This window comes from Mustela nigripes, chromosome 13, assembly GCF_022355385.1.
Source record: "Mustela nigripes isolate SB6536 chromosome 13, MUSNIG.SB6536, whole genome shotgun sequence".
Lineage (NCBI taxonomy): Eukaryota > Metazoa > Chordata > Mammalia > Carnivora > Mustelidae > Mustela > Mustela nigripes.
This window is the reverse complement of record NC_081569.1, coordinates 83,716,539-83,723,993: the sequence shown is the minus strand read 5'-3', so window position 1 is coordinate 83,723,993 and position 7,455 is coordinate 83,716,539.

Below are 7,455 nucleotides of genomic sequence, written 5' to 3'. Positions count from 1 at the left end.
ATTACTGTATCAAACAGCAGTCGGGCCCACCCTAAACCCGTCACCGATTTACCTCCTCCGCTCTCCCTCACCCCCCTGTTCCAAATTCCCAATACCCACTGATCTTTTTACTGTCTCGATAGTTTTGTCTTTTCCAGAATGTTTGATAGTTGGAATCACATAGTATGTAGTTTTTCTGAATTGGCTTCTTTCCCTTAAAATATGCATTTAAGTTTCCTGCATGTCTTTTCATCACTAGATAGCTCATTTCTTTTCAGAGCTGAATCATATTCCATTGTCTGGATGTACCACAGTTTGTTTTTCCATCCACTTATTGAAGGATATCCTGCTTCCTCTTTTGGGCAATGATGAATAAAGCTGCTAAAAATATTTGTGTGTCGGTTTTTGTGTGGGCATAAGCTGGATCTTACAGTAAGATGGTGTTTACTTTTATAAGAAACTGCTGAACTGTCTTCCAAAGTCATTCTCACCAGTTCCTGCTGCTCTTTGGTTTAAAAAACCAAATTTTTAAACCATTCTAACAGATGTGTAGTGGTATCACACTGTTGTTTTAATTTGCAACTCCTGATGATATATGGTGTTGGACTTTTCATATGCTTATTTGCTGTATGTGTATCTTCCCCTTTTGGTGAGGTGTCTGTTAAGATCTCTTGCCAATTTTTAAACTGGGTGTTTTCTTATTGTGGAGTTGTTGTGGGTTTTTTGGGGGCAGGGGTAGAGAGGTACGCAGCCTAATGCGGGCTCAATCCCACATCCCTGAGATCATGACCTGAGCTGAAACCGAGTCAGAGGCTAAACCAACTGAATCACCCAGGTACCCTTCTTACTGTTGAGTTTTAAGAATTCTTTATATATTTTGGATCCTAGTTTTGTTTTTTTGTTTTTTTACCATATATAAGCATACAAATATTTTCTCCCAGTCTGTGGCTTTTCATTCTCTTAAGTGTCTTCACAAAGCAGACATTTTCAATTGCAATGAAGTTTAGTTTACCAATTTTTTCTTTCATGACTTTGGTGTTGTATCCAAAAGCTCACTGCCAAACCCAAGGTCATCTAGATTTTCTCTTATGTTGTGGTCTAAGTTTTATAGTTTGGTGTTTTACATCAAGTCTATAATCCATCTGGAGTTACTTTTTGTGACAGGTGAAGATCTGTGTCTAGATTCATGTTTTACATATGAATGCCCAGGTGTACAGCAGCGTTTATCAAAGACTATTTTTTCTACACTGAATTGCTGTTACTCCTTTTTTCAAAGATCAGTTGATTATTTGTATGGGGTTCTCTTTCTGGGATTTCCGTTCTGTTCTATTAATTGATTTATCTATTCTTTCACCAACACCGTACTGACTACTGTAGGTAGTAAGTCTTGAAGTCCGACAGTATCAGTCCTTTTACTCTGTTCTTTGGTACTGTTGGCTAGTTTGGGTCTTTTGCCTCTCCATATAAGCTTTAGAATCAGTTTGTCAATATCCACAAAATTAACTTGGCTGGAATTCTGGGATTGTGTGGAATTTATAAGTCGTGAAAAATTGGTATTTTGAAAATACTGACTCTTCCTTTCCATTTATTTAAATCTTTCATCAGAATTTTATGTTATGGATCTAGTGCATGTTTTATTAGATTCATGTCTAAGTATTTCATTTTGGGGGGTGTTAGTGTAAGTGGTAGTGTTGTGGTATTGTTTTTGTTTTTGTTTTTTAAGGAGGCTCCATGTCCAGAATGGAGTCCAATCCGGGGCTTGAACTCAAATCCTGAGATTGAGACCTGAGCTGAAATCAAGAGTCAGATATTTCACCAGCTGAGCCACCCAGGCGCCCCTTGCATTGTGTTTTTAATTTCAAATTCCAATTTTTCATTGCTGTTGTATAGGAGAGTGGCTGACTTTTGTATATTAACCCAAATCTGCAACCTTCCTATAAACACTTTAGTAGTCCCAGGAGTTTTTTTCTCCATTCATTGTTTATACTGTTGAGGTCATAGACTTTGTAAACAATCTTATACCCTATTTTTTTTCTCTCAATTATGTCATGAGCATTTTCCAATGCCATTTAAAATTTTTAAACACTTTTAATGGCACCAAAATATTTTATGAGCTATGATTAGTTAACACGTTAGTTAACAGATCCATCTTTAACTTCTTCATGATATTCCTTATTAAAAGTAGAGATGAGCATAAAGAAAAAAAATGAAATGTGCTCATAACTCTATCATAAATAACCAAATTAATTTCTACCAGAAAAACTACAGTTTACATTCTATTGTTTTCCTTCCTTGGGAAACTGCCTTCTTTGAATATTTGATGAAAGCTCTGGGTCTCTCCCAGGAAATTAAGACATCCACTAAATTTTGCATAGTTTCCAGAGGCTTCTATGGCCCATCCCAGAAAAGCCCCACAAGATGCTGGGACAGAGCTATGCTTATGGTTGCCCTGGGGATGAGGTGTTGGGTGATTACATGTATCAAGTATGCCTCCCCTTCTGGTACCCTGCCCCTACCTACTTTTCTGCCTCCGGTGGTACCAGGGTGAGGGCTATCCTCAGGCTTCCTCCTACTCATCCTTCTCCACTGGGGTGGCCTCTTCATTTCTCCTGACTGCTGGCATTTTGACAGCTACTGGCGGATGCAGCTCCTGGATCTCCTGTTGCAGGTGAGCTGGGCCTCGTCCCCCCACTTCAGCTCTGCAGTTAACAGCAACAACAACAAAAAGGCCGGGACCTTTATCAACCAGCATCAGTTGGCATTATTGACACCACACTTCTGGGCTGTGTTAGGCCTGCACAGACTGAGCAGGCTTTCCTGACTTTGCAGAAGGCCCGACGCTTCAGAGAAGCCCCTGAGACAGAGAAAGAATCAACGAGGGGGGATATTGTTGGCAAGAGTCATAACAATTTTTGGGTACAGGAAGTGTCTGCTGTAGGGATCACACTGTATATTTTGTGGACTGTTTCTTAATATTTCATTGTAAATGTTTTCCATATCATTAAATATTCATCAAAACAGGGATATTAATGACTGCTTAATATTCCACAACATTGGATGCAATGCCATTTATTATTGTATATAAAATAACTATAACATAATTCTGCATCTCTAAAAAATGCCCCAAAATAAATTCTTGCAAATAGAATGATATTTTTGGTTTTTTTTAAGATTTTGTTTATTTATTTGACAGAGATCACAAGTAGGCAGAGAGGCAGGCAGAGAGAGAGAGGAGGAAGCAGGGTCTCCGCTGAGCAGAGAGGCCGATGTGGGGCTCCATCCCAGGACCCCAGGATCATGACCTGAGCCGAAGGCAGAGGCTTTAACCCACTGAGCCACCCAGGCGCCCCTACTTTTTTTTGTTCTTGAGGCATATTCCCAGGTTGTACTCCAGAAAGACTAAATGTTTAACCTTCCACCAGCAGAATGAGTAACTTAACTTTTAATATACTATCACCATTCCTTCATGCAACAAAAAATTTTTGCACACTTGAAATGTACCAAGTACATTATGTATTATAGTTCTAATGTAAACATTTTATTTGATAGAAAATATGGTATATAATTTGCATTTTAAAATTATTGAGATTTACTATTTTTTCAAGTCCAATGACTAGAACATTTTAATGACCTGTGTTGTTACTACACTTTTATATTGTTGTATTTTCTTACTATTTGAACTTTATGGTGGATATTTTGTTAGTAAAACTTTAAATGTGTATGTAGCAAAATATATAGATTTTTTTCCCCTTATGATTTTATTTATTGTTTCTGCTTAGAAAGTACTTCACCACCTTTTTAACCTAAAGTTTACCCTCCTCTTTTTCCTTTTTTCCCCCTCTCTTTAAAAGATTTTAAAAAATGATCTCTAGGCACCTGAGTGGTTCAGTCACAGAGTATGTGACTCTTGATCTTGGGTCATGCGTTCAAGCCCCATGTTGGGTGCAGTTTGCTTAAAAAATGTGTGTGTGTGTATGTGTGTGTGTGTGTGTGTGATATTTATCTCCCTAAGTCACCTGGATTTTATTCTTTCTTTTTTTTTTTTTTTTTTACTTGACAGAGAGATCACAAGTAGGCAGAGAGACAGGCAGGTCGAGAGAGGAAGAAGCAGGCTCCCTGCTCCCTGATGTGGGGCTCAATCCCAGGACCCCGGGATCATGACCTGAGCCAAAGGCAGAGGCTTTAACCCACTGAGCCACCCAGGCACCTGGATTTTATTCTGATGTAAGATGAGGAACATTATTTTCCAATATAGTCATTCCTCATCTTCACACCCCCAGTTTCCTCATCAACTCGTGGTGCTAATTTTATCGTATGTTGAATTCTCATATATGCTAAAGTCTGTTTCTGGGCAAGCTTCAAAAAATTTTCCTCTAGCATTTTGACTCAAATTACTTAAAACGTATGCATTACTTTGGAAAAAGAATTGACTTTACAATACTCAGTACTCCTATTCAAAAGCAGAATGTCTCTCAACCAAGTTTTTTAGTTCCATCATATAGGTTCAGTATTTCTAGTTAGAATTATTCCTAGGGACTTTAATTTCTTTTGTTGCTGTGGCTACAACTACCTCTGAGAACATTATAGTCACAATAGCAGCAGCAACAACAAAATATAAGAGAATGTTCCCTCTGTTGACCTGAATATATTCTCTTATATACATTATGTAATTACTTTATAGAGAGGATATATATATTATATATATTTTTTCTTTTCTCTTTTTGTAGCAGTTATTCTTGGTATAAAGTAATAGTTTTTTTGTTTTTTTAGAATTTTCAGTCTAGCTACTTCACTAATGGGGGAGGGGTAAACTTGACAAAAGTGATTGCAGGTTTCATCTAATGCCCTGACAAAAGATGTCTTGGGGTCAGAGTTGTGGGTCTACTCTACTCTGCATCACTGTTTGTGCAATCCTGGACAAATTAGTTTACTGAGCTTAGTTTTTCACTTGCAGTAGGGGACTACTGGTAGTATAGGTCTATAATCCTTTATCCAGAAGCCTTGGGGCATTCAATCTGGAATTTATTGTTTTGGATTTTTGGAAGGCAATATGGTAATATATTACATAACTTCCACCTAGAGCACCTTAAAATTAAACATATTAACATTTCCTCAGAGATAAAACGGTATCAACAGCGTAAAATGGACTCACAAGAGTTCAGGCCACATTTTGAGGCTAAAGAATTTTAACCGCTTTCTAAATCCGTGGGCACATGATTAGGAACTTGAACTCAACTTATCCTTAGAACAGTTTAAACGATATTGTATGGAAGATAGGGCCTGCCTCAATACAGACTACTTCATTACGCGATTCTCTTGCCTTTTTTTTAGGTGAACAGCCTAAACAGCAGATTATAATTCTATCTCCTTTCTGATAACTTTTAATTCACTTCATTTATTGTTTTACCTGCATTTTCTGAAATGTAAAATAAATGGGAAAAAAGTCGTTCTGGAATCACATCTGATTTCAGTGGAAGTGCCTAACATGAATTCACCATTATATAAGCTGTTAAGATTTTCTTCTATTTTGGAAATGCAGTAGAGGGTCAGAACATATTTAACTCAAGCATTTCTTTAAGGGAGATACTGAATATCCTTAATGTGGTAATTTGGTTGTGGCACAAATCTGAATCTTAGATTTGGGATCTAATGAAGGAGACAAGTACCTGGTTTGTTTCCTTATAGCCTAAATGGTTCCAAGCTGTTTTGTCATTGAAAATGGGTACCAAGAGAAGCTAGATGTCTACCCAGATAGCTTCATATTCATGAGAGTCTCAACATATCCCTTTAAATGTCAAATATTCACTTGTATTCTTTTATTTCTTACTAGGATTTTCCCAAACGCCTTTTGAGTTTTAACATGTCTTTTCTTAGCATTTGTGCAATATTTCTACATTAACTCTTATGTATCCAAGACTATGTTAAACACACAAAAACAGAATTAATGATTTAATGGTCATACTTAAAATTCTTTCCATTTCTTCCCCTTTTCCCAGTACATTTATTTATTTACTTATTTATATTTCACTTATTTGAGAGAGCACAAGCAGGCTTGCCAGAGTCGCCAGCCAACATGGGGCTCCAGGATGGTGGGCTCATGATTTGAGCTAAACGCAGACACCCGACTGACTGCACCACCCAGGCGCTCCCTTCCAGTACTTTAAAGCATAACTTAACTAATCTAATAAACTTAGAACTCTTTTATATTTTGGGTGCTTGACTGGCTCAGTCAGTAACAGCATGTGACTCTTGTTTTCAGGGTTGTGAGTTCAAGCCCATCTTTGGGTGTAGAGATGATTTAAAAATAAAATCTTTTTTTAAAAAAACAATTCATCTACATCTTAATAATGTAGAAACTTGTTTTTCTAACAAATGAAGTAATTTTCATTTCCTATCACTAGAAGGTATTTTCTTGCAGAAAAACCAAGTGATTTGCTAATCTCATTCTTGACTCCAGAATGGTAAAGTCAGTCAAGGCTCCGAGGGTATAGTTGTCCATTCATGGCAGTAGACCTGGAGTCTACACATACCTCACTTACAAAATGGCAGTACCTTTACAGAGCCTAGTGGATATATGATGGGTAATCCAACCAGCAGTCCCTGAAATGGAAGAACCTTGCTTCCCCTTTAGGACACTTAACAACTAATGACTCAGCTCTGAAGAGGATGTGGTAGGTGAAGTTTCCTGCTTTTAGCGGTCACAAGTTCACCCGGCCTTGGTGGCTACAGGGGCAACTGACTCCAGGGATTTGTACTGGATCAGCAACCATATTCACCTCTGTGAGGCGACACACCTCACACACCTGGGTGAGGTGAGTCCATCTCACCCAGGGAAAATGAGGGCATGAAATGTAAATTCCAAGATTTTTGGATCATCTAGAACAATTAGTGGTTCAGGTCACCAGGGAATCACAATGATTTGAAAAAGCCTTAATTCAGAGACACATGGGAGGCTCGGATGGTTAAGCATCTAACTTTCGGTTTTGGTTCAGGTCATGATCTCATAGGTCTGGAGATCAAGCCCACCTTGGGCTCTGTGCTGAGGGGGGCCTGCTTGAAGATTCTCTCCCTCTGCACACCTGCCCCCCCATGCACACACACTTTAAAATAACTAAATCTTTAAAAAATATTTAAAAACCTTAATTCTGTTCAGTAATTATTCTAAATATACCTTTTCCCTTAACATTGTTTATAGTGGCATCTCTACTATAGACGAGTTCTTTAAAGTCTGCTTTAAATAATTTTAAGGCAGCAGAGAAAATACACAGATTCTGCTTTTCAAGCCCTGTTGTTTCTAAGGCAACTGCGATTTCTGCTCTTAAAGATACTGGACCTTATGGAGTACAGATTAAATGTGTATCTCAAAACCAATGAATAAAACAATGTCAATCTTTTCACTATAATTAAAACCTCCGATGGCACTTGGGAGTCTAGGTTCAGGAATATTACATCTGAATGAACAAAGAATTGCAAAAT